This window comes from Scyliorhinus torazame, unplaced genomic scaffold (assembly GCF_047496885.1).
Source record: "Scyliorhinus torazame isolate Kashiwa2021f unplaced genomic scaffold, sScyTor2.1 scaffold_260, whole genome shotgun sequence".
Classification (NCBI taxonomy): Eukaryota; Metazoa; Chordata; class Chondrichthyes; order Carcharhiniformes; family Scyliorhinidae; genus Scyliorhinus; species Scyliorhinus torazame.
In genome coordinates, this window is record NW_027307987.1 from 70,282 (window position 1) to 88,985 (window position 18,704).

An 18,704-nucleotide genomic window follows, 5' to 3' on the forward strand; every position below is an offset into this window, starting at 1 on the left:
ATCACAGAATGTGAGTTAAACACAACTTCATTTCTGCCTCCATTTGGAGAGAAGATTCCTGGCCACAAAAACAAAGCTCATTGCAAAGTTTCACTTCATATTTTACATGTTGTTCACAGACAGATTTCTTCAATGAGCTGCTCTATAAATCTGGATTCAATTTGACTTTTTCTCACTGAGAGATGAAAAGTTTATTCCTGAATCAGTACACGGTCATCGGCAACAACATAATTTTATTAGACAGTGAGGATCAATGGGATTTTTCACTGAAATCCTCTGATGTCAATTCCTGAGATTAGAATTTATAATGAAACAATTTGGATTCAATGAAAACGGTCAGTTTAATAACCCCAATGTCCTGACTGCCTCACGTCCTGGCACCCTCACACCCTCACACCCTCATGTCCCCTAACTCTCAATCCCTGACCCACTCACGCCTCCGAAACTTCAGATCCTGACCCGCTGTGTACCTCTTTCTGTGTGTGTGTCCCTTACTCTGTCTGTGTGCCCACCTCTCACTGTCCCTCTCTGTATCCCTCTCTCCCTCTGTGTCCCTCTCTCTCGCTGTCTGTGTCCTTCTATCTCACTCTATCCCTCTCTTTCACTGCGTACCTCTTTCTATCTGTCTCACTCTCTCTGTGTCCCTCTCCCTCTATGTGTCCCCGTCTCTCTGTCTCTCTCGCTGTGTTCCTCGCTCTCTCGCTGTGTCCTTCTCTCTCTCGCTGTGTACCCGTCCCTCTCGATGTGTCCCCCTCTCTCTCTCGCTGCGTCCCTCACTCTCTCTCGCTGCTTCCCTCTCTCTCTCGCTGTGTCCCCCTCTCTCTCGCTGTGTTCCTCGCTCTCTCGCTGTGTCCCTCTCTCTCTCGCTGTGTACCCGTCCCTCTCACTGTGTCCCCCTCTCTCTCTCTCGCTGTGTTCCTCGCTCACTCGCTGTGTCCCTCTCTCTCTCGCTGTGTTCCCCGCTCTCTCGCTGTGTCCCTCTCTCTCTTTCGCTGTGTCATAGATTATCATAGAATTTACAGTGCAGAAGGTGGCCATTCGGCCCATCGAGTCTGCACCAGCTCTTGGAAAGAGCACGCCACCCAAGGTCAACACCGCCACCCTATCCCCATAACCCAGTAACCCCACAACGCTAAGGGCAATTCTGGACACTAAGGGCAATTTATCATGGCCAATCCACCTAACCTGCACATCTTTGGACTGTGGGAGGAAACCAGAGCACCCGGAGGAAACCCACGCAGACACGGGGAGGATGTGCAGACTCCGCACAGAGAGTGACCCAAGCCGGAATCGAACCTGGGACCCTGGAGCTGTGAAACAATTGTGCTATCCACAAGGCTACCGTGCTGTCCCACTCTCTCTCGCTGTGTCCCTCCCTCACTCGGTGTGCTCCTCTCTCTCTCGCTGTGCCCCTCTCTCTCTCGCTGCGGTCCTCTCTCACTCGCTGTGTCCCTCTCTCTCTCGCTGTGTCCCTCACTCTCTCGCCGTGTACCCGTCCCTCTCGCTGTGACCCCCTCTCTCTCGTTGTGTCCCTCTCTCTCTCGCTGTGTCCCTTGCTCTCTGTGTCCCTTGCTCTCTGTGTCCCTTGCTCTCTCCCTGTCCCCCTCTCTCTCGTTGTGTCCCTCTCTCTCTCTCGCTGTGTCCCTTGCTCTCTGTGTCCCTCACTCTCTGTGTCCCTCGCTCTCTCTGCGTCCCTCGCTCTCTCTGTGCCCCTCGCTCTGTCTGTGTCCCTCGGTCTGTGTCCCTCACTCTCTCTGTGTCCCTCACTCTCTGTGTCCCTCGCTCTCTCTGTGACCCTCGCTCTCTCTGTTTCCCTCGCTCTCTGTGTTCCTCACTCTCTGTGTTCCTCGCGCTCTCTGTGTGTCCCTCGCTCTCTATGTCCCTTGCTCTCTCTGTGTCCCTGGCTCTGTCTGTGTCCCTTGCTCTCTCTGTGTGTCCCTCGCTTTCTGTGTCCCTCGCTCTCTGTGTCCCTCGATCTCTCTGTGTCCCTCGCTCTCTGTGTTCCACACTCTCTGTGTCCCTCACTCTCTCTGTGTGTCCCTCGCTCTCTGTGTCCCTCGCTCTCTCTGTTTCCCTCGCTCTCTGTGTTCCTCACTCTCTGTGTCCCTCACTCTCTCTGTGTCCCTTGCTCTGTCTGTGTCCCTCGCTCTCTCTGTGTGTCCCTCGCTCTCTGTGTCCCTCACTCTCTGTGCCCCTCACTCTCTCTGTGTCCCTCACTCTCTGTGTCCCTCGCGCTCTCTGCGTCCCTCGCTCTCTCTGGGTCCCTCGCTCCCTCTGGGTCCCTCACTCTCTCTGTGTCCCTCACTCTCTGTGTCCCTTGCTCTCTGTGTCCCTCGCTCTCTGTGTCATTCGCTCTCTCTGTGTTCCTCGCTCTCCTTGTGTCCCTCAGTCTCTCTGTGTCTCTCACTCTCTCTGTGTCCCACACTCTCTCTGTGTGTCCCTCGCTCTCTGTGTCCCTCGCACTCTCTGTGTCCATGGCTCTGTCTGTGTGTCCCTCACTCTCTGTGTCCAACACTCTCTCTCTGTGTGTCCCTCACTCTCTCTGTGTGTCCCTCACTCTCTGTGTCCCTCGCTATCTCTGTGTGTCCCTCGCTCTCTGTGTCCCTCGCTCTCTGTGTCCTCGCTCTCTCTGTGTCACTCGCGCTCTCTGTGGCCCTCACTCTTTCTGTGTCCCTCCCTTTCTGTGTGTCCCTCGCTCTCTCTGTGTCCCTCGCTCTGTCTGTGTCCCTCGCTCTGTGTCCCTCACTCTCTCTGTGTCCCTCGCTCTCTCTGTGTCCCTCGCTCTCTCTGTGTCCCTCGCTCTCTGTGTTCCACACTCTCTGTGTCCCTCAGTCTCTCTGTGTGTCCCTCACTCTCTGTGTCCCTCGCTCTCTCTGTTTCCCTCGCTCTCTGTGTACCTCACTCTCTGTGTCCCTCACTCTCTCTGTGTTTCCCTCGCTCTCTGTGTCCCTCGCTCTCTGTGTCCCTCGTTCTCTCTGTGCGTCCCTCGCTCTCTATGTCCCTCGCTCTCTCCGTGTCCCTTGCTCTGTCTGTGCCCCTCACTCTCTCTGTGTGTCCGTCGCTCTCTGTGTCCCTCGCTATCTCTCTGTGTCCCTCGCTCACTCTGTGTGTCCCTCGCTCTCTGTGTCCCTCGCTCTCTGTGTCCCTCGCTATCTCTCTGTGTCCCTCGCTCTCTCTGTGTCCCTCACTCACTGTGTTCCACACTCTCTGTGTCCCTCGCTCTCTGTGTCCCTCGCTCTCTGTGCCCCTCGCGCTCTCTGTGCCCCTCGCGCTCTCTGTGTCCCTCGTGCTCTCTGTGCCCTTCGCGCTCTCTGTGTCACTCGCTCTCTGTGTCCCACACTCTCTCAGTGTGTCCCTCACTCTCTGTATCCTTCACTCTCTAAGTGTCCCTCGCTCTCTGTGCCCCTCGCGCTCTCTGTGTCCCTCGCGCTCTCTGTGCCCCTCGCGCTCTCTGTGTCCCTCGCTCCCTCTGGGTCCCTCACACTCTCTGTGTCCCTCACTCTCTGTGTCCCTTGCTCTCTGTGTCCCTCGCTCTCTGTGTCATTCGTTCTCTCTGTGTTCCTCGCTCTCCTTGTGTCCCTCAGTCTCTCTGTGTCTCTCACTCTCTCTGTGTCCCACACTCTCTCTGTGTGTCCCTCGCTCTCTGTGTCCCTCGCTCTCTGTGTCCCTCGCTCTCTCTGTGTCCATGGCTCTGTCTGTGTGTCCCACACTCTCTGTGTCCAACACTCTCTCTCTGTGTCACTCACTCTCTCTGTGTCCCACACTCTCTCTGTGTGTCCCTCACTCTCTGTGTCCCTCGCTATCTCTGTGTGTCCCTCGCTCTCTGTGTCCCTCGCTCTCTGTGTCCCTCGCTCTCTGTGTCCTCGCTCTCTCTGTGTCACTCGCGCTCTCTGTGTCCCTCACTCTCTCTGTGTCCCTCCCTATCTGTGTCCCTCGCTCTCTCTGTGTCCCTCGCTCTGTCTGTGTCCCTCGCTCTGTCTGTGTCCCTCGCTCTGTGTCCCTCACTCTCTCTGTGTCCCTCACTCTCTCTGTGTCCCTCGCTCTCTCTGTGTCCCTCGCTCTCTCTGTGTCCCTCGCTCTCTGTGTTCCACACTCTCTGTGTCCCTCGCTCTCTGTGTTCCACACTCTCTGTGTCCCTCAGTCTCTCTGTGTGTCCCTCGCTCTCTGTGTCCCTCGCTCTCTCTGTTTCCCTCGCTTTCTGTGTACCTCACTCTCTGTGTCCCTCGCTCTCTGTGTTCCACACTCTCTGTGTCCCTCGCTCTCTGTGTTCCACACTCTCTGTGTCCCTCACTCTCTCTGTGTTTCCCTCGCTCTCTGTGTCCCTTGCTCTCTGTGTCCCTCGTTCTCTCTGTGCGTCCCTCGCTCTCTATGTCCCTCGCTCTCTCTGTGTCCCTTGCTCTGTCTGTGCCCCTCGCTCTCTCTGTGTGTCCCTCGCTCTCTGTGTCCCTCGCTCTCTGTGTCCCTCGCTATCTCTCTGTGTCCCTCGCTCTCTCTGTGTCCCTCACTCACTGTGTTCCACACTCTCTGTGTCCCTCGCTCTCTGTGTCCCTCGCTCCCTGTGCCCCTCGCGCTCTCTGTGCCCCTCGCGCTCTCTGTGTCACTCGCTCTCTCTGTGTCCCTCGCTCACTGTGCCTCTCGCGCTCTCTGTGTCACTCGCTCTCTGTGTCCCACACTCTCTCAGTGTGTCCCTCACTCTCTGTATCCTTCACTCTCTAAGTGTCCCTCGCTCTCTGTGTCCCTTGCTCTCTGTCACCCTCGCTCTCTCTGTGTCCCCCACTCTCTCTCTGTCCCTCGCGGTCTCTGTGTCCCTCCCGGTGTCTGTGTCGCTCGCGCTCTCTGTGTCCCTCGCGCTCTCTGTGTCACTCGTGCTCTCTGTGTCCTTCGCTCTCTGTGTCCCTCGCTCTCTGTGTCCCTCGCTCTCTCTCTGCCCCTCGCTCTCTCTGTGTCCCTCGTTCGCTGTGTGTCCCTCGCTCTCTCTGTGTCCCTGGCTCTCTGTGTCCCTCGCTCTCTCTCTGCCCCTCGCTCTCTCTGTGTCCCTCGCTCTCTGTGTGTCCCTCGCTCTCTCTGTGTCCCTCGCTCTCTGTGTGTCCCTCGCTCTCTGTGTGTCCCTCGCTCTCTGTGCCCCTCACTCTCTGTGTCCCTCGCTCTCTGTGTCCCTCGCTCTCTGTGTCCCACACTCTCTGTGTCCCACACTCTCTGTGTCCCTTGCCCTTTGTGTCCCTCGCTCTCTGTGTCCCTCACTCTTTGTGTCCCTCATGCTCTGTGCTACTCGCTCTCTGTGTCCCTCGCTCTCTGTGTCCCACACTCTCTGTGTCCCTCGCTCTCTGTGTCCCACACTCTCTGTGTCCCTCGCTCTCTGTGTCCCTCGTGCTCTGTGTCCCTCGCTCTTTGTGTCCCTCGCTCTCTCTGTGTCCCTCGCGCTCTCTGTGTAGCTCGGTCTGTGACCCTCGCTCTGTCTGTGTCCCTCCCTTTCTGTGTGTCCCTCGCTCCCTCTGTGTCCCTGGCTCTCTGTGTCCCTCGCTCTCTCTCTGCTCTCTGTGTCCCTCGCTCTCTGTGTCCCACACTCTCTGTGTCCCACACTCTCTGTGTCCCTTGCCCTTTGTGTCCCTCGCTCTCTGTGTCCCTCACTCTTTGTGTCCCTCATGCTCTGTGCTACTTGCTCTCTGTGTCCCTCGCTCTCTGTGTCCCACACTCTCTGTGTCCCTCACTCTCTGTGTCCCTCACTCTCTGTGTCCCTCACTCTCTGTGTCCCTCACTCTCTCTGTGTCCCTTGCTCTGTCTGTGTCCCTCGCTCTCTCTGTGTGTCCCTCGCTCTCTGTGTCCCTCGCTCTCTGTCTGTGTCCCTCGCTCTCTCTCTGTGTCCCTCGCGCTCTCTGTGTCACTCGCTCTCTGTGTCCCTCGCTCTCTCTCTGTGTCCCTCGCTCTCTCTCTGTGCCCCTCGCTCTCTGTGTCCCTCGCGCTCTCTGTGCCCCTCGCGCTCTCTGTGTCACTCGCTCTCTGTGTCCCACACTCTCTCAGTGTGTCCCTCACTCTCTGTATCCTTCACTCTCTAAGTGTCCCTCGCTCTCTGTGTCCCTTGCTCTCTGTGACCCTCGCTCTCTGTGTCCCTCACTCTCTCTGTGCCCCTCACTCTCTGTGTCTCTCGCTCTCTCTGTGTGTCCCTCGCTCTCTGTGTCCCTCACTCTCTGTGCCCCTCACTCTCTCTGTGTCCCTCACTCTCTGTGTCCCTCGCGCTCTCTGCGTCCCTCGCTCTCTGTGTCCCTCACTCTCTCTGTGCCCCTCACTCTCTGTGTCTCTCGCTCTCTCTGTGTGTCCCTCGCTCTCTGTGTCCCTCGCTCTCTCTGGGTCCCTCGCTCCCTCTGGGTCCCTCACTCTCTCTGTGTCCCTCACTCTCTGTGTCCCTTGCTCTCTGTGTCCCTCGCTCTCTGTGTCATTCGCTCTCTCTGTTTTCCTCGCTCTCCTTGTGTCCCTCAGTCTCTCTGTGTCTCTCACTCTCTCTGTGTCCCACACTCTCTCTGTGTGTCCCTCGCTCTCTGTGTCCCTCGCTCTCTCTGTGTGTCCCTCGCTCTCTGTGTCCCTCGCTCTCTCTGTGTCCATGGCTCTGTCTGTGTGTCCCTCACTCTCTGTGTCCCTCGCTATCTCTGTGTGTCCCTCGCTCTCTGTGTCCCTCGCTCTCTGTGTCCTCGCTCTCTCAGTGTCACTCGCGCTCTCTGTGTCCCTCGCTCTGTCTGTGTCCCTCGCTCTGTCTGTGTCCCTCGCTCTGTGTCCCTCACTCTCTCTGTGTCCCTCACTCTCTCTGTGTCCCTCGCTCTCTCTGTGTCCCTCGCTCTCTCTGTGTCCCTCGCTCTCTGTGTTCCACACTCTCTGTGTCCCTCGCTCTCTCTGTTTCCCTCGCACTCTGTGTACCTCACTCTCTGTGTCCCTCGCTCTCTGTGTCCCTCGCTCTCTGTGTCCCTCGTTCTCTCTGTGCGTCCCTCGCTCTCTATGTCCCTCGCTCTCTCTGTGTGTCCCTCGCTCTCTATGTCCCTCGCTCTCTCTGTGTCCCTTGCTCTGTCTGTGCCGCTCGCTCTCTCTGTGTGTCCCTCGCTCTCTGTGTCCCTCGCTCTCTGTGTCCCTCGCTCTCTCTCTGTGTCCCTCGCTCTCTGTGTCCCTCGCGCTCTCTGTGCCCCTCGCGCTCTCTGTGTCACTCGCTCTCTGTGTCCCACACTCTCTCAGTGTGTCCCTCACTCTCTGTATCCTTCACTCTCTAAGTGTCCCTCGCTCTCTGTGTCCCTTGCTCTCTGTGACCCTCGCTCTCTCTGTGTCCCCCACTCTCTCTCTGTCCCTCGCGGTCTCTGTGTCCCTCCCGGTGTCTGTGTCGCTCGCGCTCCCTGTGTCCCTCGCGCTCTCTGTGTCACTCGTGCTCTCTGTGTCCTTCGCTCTCTGTGTCCCTCGCTCTCTGTGTCCCTCGCTCTCTCTGTGTCCCTCGCTCTCTGTGTCCCTCGCTCTCTCTCTGCCCCTCGCTCTCTCTGTGTCCCTCGCTCGCTGTGTGTCCCTCGCTCTCTCTGTGTCCCTGGCTCTCTGTGTCCCTCGCTCTCTCTCTGCCCCTCGCTCTCTCTGTGTCCCTCGCTCTCTGTGTGTCCCTCGCTCTCTCTGTGTCCCTCGCTCTCTGTGTGTCCCTCGCTCTCTCTGTGTCCCTCGCTCTCTGTGCCCCTCACTCTCTGTGTCCCTCGCTCTCTGTGTCCCTCGCTCTCTCTGTCCCACACTCTCTGTGTCCCACACTCTCTGTGTCCCTTGCCCTTTGTGTCCCTCGCTCTCTGTGTCCCTCACTCTTTGTGTCCCTCATGCTCTGTGCTACTCGCTCTCTGTGTCCCTCGCTCTCTGTGTCCCACACTCTCTGTGTCCCTCGCTCTGTGTTTCCCTCACTCTCTGTTTCCCTCACTCTCTGTGTCCCTCGCTCTCTGTGTCCCACACTCTCTGTGTCCCTCGCTCTCTGTGTCCCTCGTGCTCTGTGTCCCTCGCTCTTTGTGTCCCTCGCTCTTTGTGTCCCTCGCTCTCTCTGTGTCCCTCGCGCTCTCTGTGTAGCTCGGTCTGTGACCCTCGCTCTGTCTGTGTCCCTCCCTTTCTGTGTGTCCCTCGCTCCCTCTGTGTCCCTGGCTCTCTGTGTCCCTCGCTCTCTCTCTGCTCTCTGTGTCCCTCGCTCTCTGTGTCCCACACTCTCTGTGTCCCACACTCTCTGTGTCCCTTGCCCTTTGTGTCCCTCGCTCTCTGTGTCCCTCACTCTTTGTGTCCCTCATGCTCTGTGCTACTTGCTCTCTGTGTCCCTCGCTCTCTGTGTCCCACACTCTCTGTGTCCCTCACTCTCTGTGTCCCTCACTCTCTGTGTCCCTCACTCTCTGTGTCTCTCGCTCTCTGTGTCCCACACTCTCTGTGTCCCTCGCTCTCTCTGTGTCCCTCGCGCTCTCTGTGTAGCTCGGTCTGTGACCCTCGCTCTGTCTGTGTCCCTCGCTCTCGCTGTGTCCCTCGCGCTCTCTGTGTCCCTCGCTCTCTCTGTGTCCCTCACTCTCTCTGTGTCCCTCGCTCTCCCTGAGTAGCTCACTCTCTCTGTGTCTCTTGCTCTCTCTGTGTCCCTCGCTCTGTGTGTCCCTCGCTCTCTCTGTGTCCCTCCCTCTCTCTGTGTCCCTCGCTCTCGCTGTGTCGCTCACTCTCGGTGTACCTCACTCTCTCTGTGTCCCTCACTCTCTGTGTTCCTCACTCTCTGTGTCCCTCACTCTCTCTGTGCCCCTCACTCTCTGTGACCCTCACTCTCTCTGTGTCCCTCACTCACTCTCTGTCCCTCACTCTCTCTGTGGCCCTCACTCTCTGTGTCCCTGACTCTCTCTGTGTCCCTCGCTCTCTGTGTCCCGCATTCTCTGTGTCTCTCGCTCTCTCTGTGTGACCCTCGCTCTCTGTGTCCCTCGCTCTCTGTGCCCCTCGCTCTCTGTGTCCCTCACTCTCTGTGCCCCTCACTCTCTGTGTGTCCCTCACTCTCTGTGTCCTTCGCGCTCTCTGCGTCCCTCGCTCTCTCTGGGTCCCTCGCTCCCTCTGGTCCCTCACTCTCTCTGTGTCCCTCACTCTCTCTGTCCCTCGCTCTCTGTGTCCCTCGCTCTCTGTGTCCCTCGCTCTCTCTGTGTTCCTCGCTCTCTGTGTGTCCCTCACTCTCTCTGTGTCTCTCACTCTCTCTGTGTCCCACACTCTCTCTGTGTGTCCCACGCTCTCTGTGTCCCTCGCTCTCTCTGTGTGTCCCTCACTCTCTGTGTCCCACACTCTCTCTCTGTGTCACTCACTCTCTCTGTGTCCCACACTCTCTCTGTGTGTCCCTCACTCTCTGTGTCCCACACTCTCTCACTGTGTCACTCACTCTCTCTGTGTCCCACACTCTCTCTGTGTGTCCCTCACTCTCTGTGTCCCTCGCTATCTCTGTGTGTCCCTTGCTCTCTGTGTCCCTCGCTCTCTGTGTCCTCGCTCTTTCTGTGTCCCTCACTCTCTCTGTGTCCCTCCCTTTCTGTGTGTCCCTCGCTCTCTCTGTGTCCCTCGCTCTGTCTGTGTCCCTCGCTCTGTGTCACTCACTCTCTCTGTGTCACTCACTCTCTCTGTGTCCCTCGCTCTCTCTGTTTCCCTCGCTCTCTGTGTTCCACACTCTCTGTGTCCCTCACTCTCTCTGTGTGTCCCTCGCTCTCTGTGTCCCTCGCTCTCTCTGTTTCCCTCGCTCTCTGTGTCCCTCGTTCTCTCTGTGCGTCCCTTGCTCCCTATGTCCCTCGCTCTCTATGTCCCTCGCTCTCTCTGTGTCCCTTGCTCTGTCTGTGTCCCTCACTCTCTCTGTGTGTCCCTCGCTCTCTGTGTCCCTCGCTCTCTCTATTTCCCTCGCTCTCTGTGTTCCTCACTCTCTGTGTCCCTCACTCTCTCTGTGTCCCTTGCTCTGTCTGTGTCCCTCTCTCTCTCTGTGTGTCCCTCGCTCTCTGTGTCCCTCGCTCTCTCTCTGTGTCCCTCGCTCTCTCTCTGTGTCCCTCGCTCTCTGTGTCCCTCGCGCTCTCCGTGCCCCTCGCGCTCTCTGTGTCCCTCGCTCTCTCTGTGTCCCACACTCTCTCAGTGTGTCCCTCACTCTCTGTATCCTTCACTCTCTAAGTGTCCCTCACTCTCTGTGTCCCTTGCTCTCTGTGACCCTTGCTCGCTCTGTGTCCCCCACTCTCTCTGTGTCCCTCGCTCTCTCTGTGTTCCACACTCTCTGTGTCCCTCGCTCTCTGTGTCCCTCGCGCTCTCTGTGCCCCTCGTTCTCTCTGTGTCACTCGCTCTCTCTGTGTGTCCCACACTCTCTCAGTGTGTCCCTCACTCTCTGTATCCTTCACTCTCTAAGTGTCCCTCACTCTCTGTGTCCCTTGCTCTCTCTGACCCTCGCTCTCTGTGTCCCTCACTCTCTCTGTGTCCCTCACACTCTGTGTCCCTCGCGCTCTCTGCGTCCCTCACTCTCTCTGTGTCCCTCACTCTCTGTGTCCCTCACTCTCTGTGTCCCTTGCTCTCTGTGACACTCGCTCTGTCTGTGTCCCTCGCTCTGTGTCCCCCACTCTCTCTGTGTCCCTCACTCTCTCTGTGTCCCTCGCTCTCTCTGTGTCCCTCGCTCTCTCTGTGTCCCTCGCTCTCTGTGTTCCACACTCTCTGTGTCCCTCACTCTCTCTGTGTGTCCCTCGCTCTCTGTGTCCCTCGCTCTCTCTGTTTCCCTCGCTCTCTGTGTTCCTCACTCTCTGTGTCCCTCACTCTCTCTGTGTCCCTTGCTCTGTCTGTGTCCCTCGCTCTCTCTGTGTGTCCCTCGCTCTCTGTGTCCCTCGCTCTCTGTCTGTGGCCCCCGCTCTCTCTCTGTGTCCCTCGCGCTCTCTGTGTCCCTCGCTCTCTCTCTGTGTCCCTCGCTCTCTCTCTGTGTCCCTCGCTCTCTCTCTGTGTCCCTCGCTCTCTGTGTCCCTCGCGCTCTCTGTGCCCCTCGCGCTCTCTGTGTCACTCGCTCTCTGTGTCCCACACTCTCTCAGTGTGTCCCTCACTCTCTGTATCCTTCACTCTCTAAGTGTCCCTCGCTCTCTGTGTCCCTTGCTCTCTGTGACCCTCGCTCTCTGTGTCCCTCACTCTCTCTGTGCCCCTCACTCTCTGTGTCTCTCGCTCTCTCTGTGTGTCCCTCGCTCTCTGTGTCCCTCACTCTCTGTGCCCCTCACTCTCTCTGTGTCCCTCACTCTCTGTGTCCCTCGCGCTCTCTGCGTCCCTCGCTCTCTGTGTCCCTCACTCTCTCTGTGCCCCTCACTCTCTGTGTCTCTCGCTCTCTCTGTGTGTCCCTCGCTCTCTGTGTCCCTCACTCTCTGTGCCCCTCACTCTCTCTGTGTCCCTCACTATCTGTGTCCCTCGCACTCTCTGCGTCCCTCGCTCTCTCTGGGTCCCTCGCTCCCTCTGGGTCCCTCACTCTCTCTGTGTCCCTCACTCTCTGTGTCCCTTGCTCTCTGTGTCCCTCGCTCTCTGTGTCATTCGCTCTCTCTGTTTTCCTCGCTCTCCTTGTGTCCCTCAGTCTCTCTGTGTCTCTCACTCTCTCTGTGTCCCGCACTCTCTCTGTGTGTCCCTCGCTCTCTGTGTCCCTCGCTCTCTCTGTGTGTCCCTCGCTCTCTGTGTCCCTCGCTCTCTCTGTGTCCATGGCTCTGTCTGTGTGTCCCTCACTCTCTGTGTCCCTCGCTATCTCTGTGTGTCCCTCGCTCTCTGTGTCCCTCGCTCTCTGTGTCCCTCGCTCTCTGTGTCCTCGCTCTCTCAGTGTCACTCGCGCTCTCTGTGTCCCTCACTCTCTCTGTGTCCCTCCCTTTCTGTGTGTCCCTCGCTCTCTCTGTGTCCCTCGCTCTGTCTGTGTCCCTCGCTCTGTCTGTGTCCCTTGCTCTGTGTCCCTCACTCTCTCTGTGTCCCTCACTCTCTCTGTGTCCCTCGCTCTCTCTGTGTCCCTCGCTCTCTCTGTGTCCCTCGCTCTCTGTGTTCCACACTCTCTGTGTCCCTCGCTCTCTCTGTTTCCCTCGCACTCTGTGTACCTCACTCTCTGTGTTCCTCACTCTCTCTGTGTTTCCCTCGCTCTCTGTGTCCCTCGCTCTATGTGTCCCTCGTTCTCTCTGTGCGTCCCTCTCTCTCTATGTCCCTCGCTCTCTCTGTGTGTCCCTCGCTCTCTATGTCCCTCGCTCTCTCTGTGTCCCTTGCTCTGTCTGTGCCGCTCGCTCTCTCTGTGTGTCCCTCGCTCTCTGTGTCCCTCGCTCTCTGTGTCCCTCGCTCTCTCTCTGTGTCCCTCGCTCTCTGTGTCCCTCGCGCTCTCTGTGCCCCTCGCGCTCTCTGTGTCACTCGCTCTCTGTGTCCCACACTCTCTCAGTGTGTCCCTCACTCTCTGTATCCTTCACTCTCTAAGTGTCCCTCGCTCTCTGTGTCCCTTGCTCTCTGTGACCCTCGCTCTCTCTGTGTCCCCCACTCTCTCTCTGTCCCTCGCGGTCTCTGTGTCCCTCCCGGTGTCTGTGTCGCTCGCGCTCTCTGTGTCCCTCGCGCTCTCTGTGTCACTCGTGCTCTCTGTGTCCTTCGCTCTCTGTGTCCCTCGCTCTCTCTGTGTCCCTCGCTCTCTGTGTCCCTCGCTCTCTCTCTGCCCCTCGCTCTCTCTGTGTCCCTCGCTCGCTGTGTGTCCCTCGCTCTCTCTGTGTCCCTGGCTCTCTGTGTCCCTCGCTCTCTCTCTGCCCCTCGCTCTCTCTGTGTCCCTCGCTCTCTGTGTGTCCCTCGCTCTCTCTGTGTCCCTCGCTCTCTGTGTGTCCCTCGCTCTCTCTGTGTCCCTCGCTCTCTGTGCCCCTCACTCTCTGTGTCCCTCGCTCTCTGTGTCCCTCGCTCTCTCTGTCCCACACTCTCTGTGTCCCACACTCTCTGTGTCCCTTGCCCTTTGTGTCCCTCGCTCTCTGTGTCCCTCACTCTTTGTGTCCCTCATGCTCTGTGCTACTCGCTCTCTGTGTCCCTCGCTCTCTGTGTCCCACACTCTCTGTGTCCCTCGCTCTGTGTTTCCCTCACTCTCTGTTTCCCTCACTCTCTGTGTCCCTCGCTCTCTGTGTCCCACACTCTCTGTGTCCCTCGCTCTCTGTGTCCCTCGTGCTCTGTGTCCCTCGCTCTTTGTGTCCCTCGCTCTTTGTGTCCCTCGCTCTCTCTGTGTCCCTCGCGCTCTCTGTGTAGCTCGGTCTGTGACCCTCGCTCTGTCTGTGTCCCTCCCTTTCTGTGTGTCCCTCGCTCCCTCTGTGTCCCTGGCTCTCTGTGTCCCTCGCTCTCTCTCTGCTCTCTGTGTCCCTCTCTCTCTGTGTCCCACACTCTCTGTGTCCCACACTCTCTGTGTCCCTTGCCCTTTGTGTCCCTCACTCTCTGTGTCCCTCACTCTTTGTGTCCCTCATGCTCTGTGCTACTTGCTCTCTGTGTCCCTCGCTCTCTGTGTCCCACACTCTCTGTGTCCCTCACTCTCTGTGTCCCTCACTCTCTGTGTCCCTCACTCTCTGTGTCTCTCGCTCTCTGTGTCCCACACTCTCTTTGTCCCTCGCTCTCTCTGTGTCCCTCGCGCTCTCTGTGTAGCTCGGTCTGTGACCCTCGCTCTGTCTGTGTCCCTCCCTTTCTGTGTGTCCCTCGCTCTCGCTGTGTCCCTCGCGCTCTCTGTGACCCTCGCTCTCTCTGTGTCCCTCACTCTCTCTGTGTCCCTCGCTCTCCCTGAGTAGCTCACTCTCTCTGTGTCTCTTGCTCTCTCTGTGTCCCTCGCTCTGTGTGTCCCTCGCTCTCTCTGTGTCCCTCCCTCTCTCTGTGTCCCTCGCTCTCGCTGTGTCGCTCACTCTCGGTGTACCTCACTCTCTCTGTGTCCCTCACTCTCTGTGTTCCTAACTCTCTGTGTCCCTCACTCTCTCTGTGCCCCTCACTCTCTGTGACCCTCACTCTCTCTGTGTCCCTCACTCACTCTCTGTCCCTCACTCTCTCTGTGGCCCTCACTCTCTGTGTCCCTGACTCTCTCTGTGTCCCTCGCTCTCTGTGTCCCTCGCTCTCTGTGTCTCTCGCTCTCTCTGTGTGTCCCTCGCTCTCTGTGTCCCTCGCTCTCTGTGTCCCTCACTCTCTGTGTCCCTCACTCTCTCTGTGCCCCTCACTCTCTGTGACCCTCACTCTCTCTGTGTCCCTCACTCACTCTCTGTCCCTCACTCTCTCTGTGGCCCTCACTCTCTGTGTCCCTGACTCTCTCTGTGTCCCTCGCTCTCTGTGTCCCTCGCTCTCTGTGTCTCTCGCTCTCTCTGTGTGTCCCTCGCTCTCTGTGTCCCTCGCTCTCTGTGTCCCTCACTCTCTGTGCCCCTCACTCTCTGTGTGTCCCTCACTCTCTGTGTCCTTCGCGCTCTCTGCGTCCCTCGCTCTCTCTGGGTCCCTCGCTCCCTCTGGTCCCTCACTCTCTCTGTGTCCCTCACTCTCTCTGTCACTCGCTCTCTCTGTCCCTCGCTCTCTGTGTCCCTCGCTCTCTGTGTCCCTCGCTCTCTCTGTGTTCCTCGCTCTCTGTGTCCCTCGCTCTCTCTGTGTGTCCCTCACTCTCTGTGTCCCACACTCTCTCTCTGTGTCACTCACTCTCTCTGTGTCCCACACTCTCTCTGTGTGTCCCTCACTCTCTGTGTCCCACACTCTCTCACTGTGTCACTCACTCTCTCTGTGTCCCACACTCTCTCTGTGTGTCCCTCACTCTCTGTGTCCCTCGCTATCTCTGTGTGTCCCTTGCTCTCTGTGTCCCTCGCTCTCTGTGTCCTCGCTCTTTCTGTGTCCCTCACTCTCTCTGTGTCCCTCCCTTTCTGTGTGTCCCTCGCTCTCTCTGTGTCCCTCGCTCTGTCTGTGTCCCTCGCTCTGTCTGTGTCCCTCGCTCTGTGTCACTCACTCTCTCTGTGTCCCTCACTCTCTCTGTGTCCCTCGCTCTGTCTGTGTCCCTCGCTCTGTGTCACTCACTCTCTCTGTGTCCCTCACTCTCTCTGTGTCCCTCGCTCTCTCTGTTTCCCTCGCTCTCTGTGTTCCACACTCTCTGTGTCCCTCACTCTCTCTGTGTGTCCCTCGCTCTCTGTGTCCCTCGCTCTCTCTGTTTCCCTCGCTCTCTGTGTCCCTCGTTCTCTCTGTGCGTCCCTTGCTCCCTATGTCCCTCGCTCTCTATGTCCCTCGCTCTCTCTGTGTCCCTTGCTCTGTCTGTGTCCCTCGCTCTCTGTGTCCCTCGCTCTCTGTGTCCCTCTCTCGCTGCGCCCCTCACACTCTCTCTCTGTCCCTCACTCTCTCTCGCTGTGTCCCTCACTCTCTGTGCCCCTCACTCTCTCTGTGTCCCTCACTATCTGTGTCCCTCGCACTCTCTGCGTCCCTCGCTCTCTCTGGGTCCCTCGCTCCCTCTGGGTCCCTCACTCTCTCTGTGTCCCTCACTCTCTGTGTCCCTTGCTCTCTGTGTCCCTCGCTCTCTGTGTCATTCGCTCTCTCTGTTTTCCTCGCTCTCCTTGTGTCCCTCAGTCTCTCTGTGTCTCTCACTCTCTCTGTGTCCCACACTCTCTCTGTGTGTCCCTCGCTCTCTGTGTCCCTCGCTCTCTCTGTGTGTCCCTCGCTCTCTGTGTCCCTCGCTCTCTCTGTGTCCATGGCTCTGTCTGTGTGTCCCTCACTCTCTGTGTCCCTCGCTATCTCTGTGTGTCCCTCGCTCTCTGTGTCCCTCGCTCTCTGTGTCCCTCGCTCTCTGTGTCCTCGCTCTCTCAGTGTCACTCGCGCTCTCTGTGTCCCTCACTCTCTCTGTGTCCCTCCCTTTCTGTGTGTCCGTCGCTCTCTCTGTGTCCCTCGCTCTGTCTGTGTCCCTCGCTCTGTCTGTGTCCCTCGCTCTGTGTCCCTCACTCTCTCTGTGTCCCTCACTCTCTCTGTGTCCCTCGCTCTCTCTGTGTCCCTCGCTCTCTCTGTGTCCCTCGCTCTCTGTGTTCCACACTCTCTGTGTCCCTCGCTCTCTCTGTTTCCCTCGCACTCTGTGTCCCTCGCTCTATGTGTCCCTCGTTCTCTCTGTGCGTCCCTCGCTCTCTATGTCCCTCGCTCTCTCTGTGTGTCCCTCGCTCTCTATGTCCCTCGCTCTCTCTGTGTCCCTTGCTCTGTCTGTGCCGCTCGCTCTCTCTGTGTGTCCCTCGCTCTCTGTGTCCCTCGCTCTCTGTGTCCCTCGCACTCTCTCTGTGTCCCTCGCTCTCTGTGTCCCTCGCGCTCTCTGTGCCCCTCGCGCTCTCTGTGTCACTCGCTCTCTGTGTCCCACACTCTCTCAGTGTGTCCCTCACTCTCTGTATCCTTCACTCTCTAAGTGTCCCTCGCTCTCTGTGTCCCTTGCTCTCTGTGACCCTCGCTCTCTCTGTGTCCCCCACTCTCTCTCTGTCCCTCGCGGTCTCTGTGTCCCTCCCGGTGTCTGTGTCGCTCGCGCTCTCTGTGTCCCTCGCGCTCTCTGTGTCACTCGTGCTCTCTGTGTCCTTCGCTCTCTGTGTCCCTCGCTCTCTGTGTCCCTCGCTCTCTCTGTGTCCCTCGCTCTCTGTGTCCCTCGCTCTCTCTCTGCCCCTCGCTCTCTCTGTGTCCCTCGCTCGCTGTGTGTCCCTCGCTCTCTGTGTCCCTCGCTCTCTGTGTCCCTCGCTCTCTCTCTGCCCCTCGCTCTCTCTGTGTCCCTCGATCTATGTGTCCCTCGCTCTCTCTGTGTCCCTGGCTCTCTGTGTCCCTCGCTCTCTCTCTGCCCCTCGCTCTCTCTGTGTCCCTCGCTCTCTGTGTGTCCCTCGCTCTCTCTGTGTCCCTCGCTCTCTGTGTGTCCCTCGCTCTCTCTGTGTCCCTCGCTCTCTGTGCCCCTCACTCTCTGTGTCCCTCGCTCTCTGTGTCCCTCGCTCTCTCTGTCCCACACTCTCTGTGTCCCACACTCTCTGTGTCCCTTGCCCTTTGTGTCCCTCGCTCTCTGTGTCCCTCACTCTTTGTGTCCCTCATGCTCTGTGCTACTCGCTCTCTGTGTCCCTCGCTCTCTGTGTCCCACACTCTCTGTGTCCCTCGCTCTGTGTTTCCCTCACTCTCTGTTTCCCTCACTCTCTGTGTCCCTCGCTCTCTGTGTCCCACACTCTCTGTGTCCCTCGCTCTCTGTGTCCCTCGTGCTCTGTGTCCCTCGCTCTTTGTGTCCCTCGCTCTTTGTGTCCCTCGCTCTCTCTGTGTCCCTCGCGCTCTCTGTGTAGCTCGGTCTGTGACCCTCGCTCTGTCTGTGTCCCTCCCTTTCTGTGTGTCCCTCGCTCCCTCTATGTCCCTGGCTCTCTGTGTCCCTCGCTCTCTCTCTGCTCTCTGTGTCCCTCTCTCTCTGTGTCCCACACTCTCTGTGTCCCACACTCTCTGTGTCCCTTGCCCTTTGTGTCCCTCACTCTCTGTGTCGCTCACTCTTTGTGTCCCTCATGCTCTGTGTCCCTCGCTCTCTGTGTCCCTCGCTCTCTGTGTCCCACACTCTCTGTGTCCCTCACTCTCTGTGTCCCTCACTCTCTGTGTCCCTCACTCTCTGTGTCTCTCGCTCTCTGTGTCCCACACTCTCTGTGTCCCTCGCTCTCTCTGTGTCCCTCGCGCTCTCTGTGTAGCTCGGTCTGTGACCCTCGCTCTGTCTGTGTCCCTCCCTTTCTGTGTGTCCCTCGCTCTCGCTGTGTCCCTCGCGCTCTCTGTGACCCTCGCTCTCTCTGTGTCCCTCACTCTCTCTGTGTCCCTCGCTCTCCCTGAGTAGCTCACTCTCTCTGTGTCTCTTGCTCTCTCTGTGTCCCTCGCTCTGTGTGTCCCTCGCTCTCTCTGTGTCCCTCCCTCTCTCTGTGTCCCTCGCTCTCGCTGTGTCGCTCACTCTCGGTGTACCTCACTCTCTCTGTGTCCCTCACTCTCTGTGTTCCTCACTCTCTGTGTCCCTCACTCTCTCTGTGCCCCTCACTCTCTGTGACCCTCACTCTCTCTGTGTCCCTCACTCACTCTCTGTCCCTCACTCTCTCTGTGGCCCTCACTCTCTGTGTCCCTGACTCTCTCTGTGTCCCTCGCTCTCTGTGTCCCTCGCTCTCTGTGTCTCTCGCTCTCTCTGTGTGTCCCTCGCTCTCTGTGTCCCTCGCTCTCTGTGTCCCTCACTCTCTGTGTCCCTCACTCTCTCTGTGCCCCTCACTCTCTGTGGCCCTCACTCTCTGTGTCCCTGACTCTCTGTGTTCCTCACTCTCTGTGACCCTCACTCTCTCTGTGTCCCTCACTCACTCTCTGTCCCTCACTCTCTCTGTGGCCCTCACTCTCTGTGTCCCTGACTCTCTCTGTGTCCCTCGCTCTCTGTGTCCCTCGCTCTCTGTGTCTCTCGCTCTCTCTGTGTCCCTCTCTCTCTGTGTCCCTCGCTCTCTGTGTCCCTCGCTCTCTGTGTCCCTCGCTCTCTGTGTCCCTCACTCTCTGTGCCCCTCACTCTCTGTGTGTCCCTCACTCTCTGTGTCCTTCGCGCTCTCTGCGTCCCTCGCTCTCTCTGGGTCCCTCGCTCCCTCTGGTCCCTCACTCTCTCTGTGTCCCTCACTCTCTCTGTCCCTCGCTCTCTGTGTCCCTCGCTCTCTGTGTCCCTCGCTCTCTCTGTGTTCCTCGCTCTCTGTGTCCCTCGCTCTCTCTGTGTGTCCCTCACTCTCTGTGTCCCACACTCT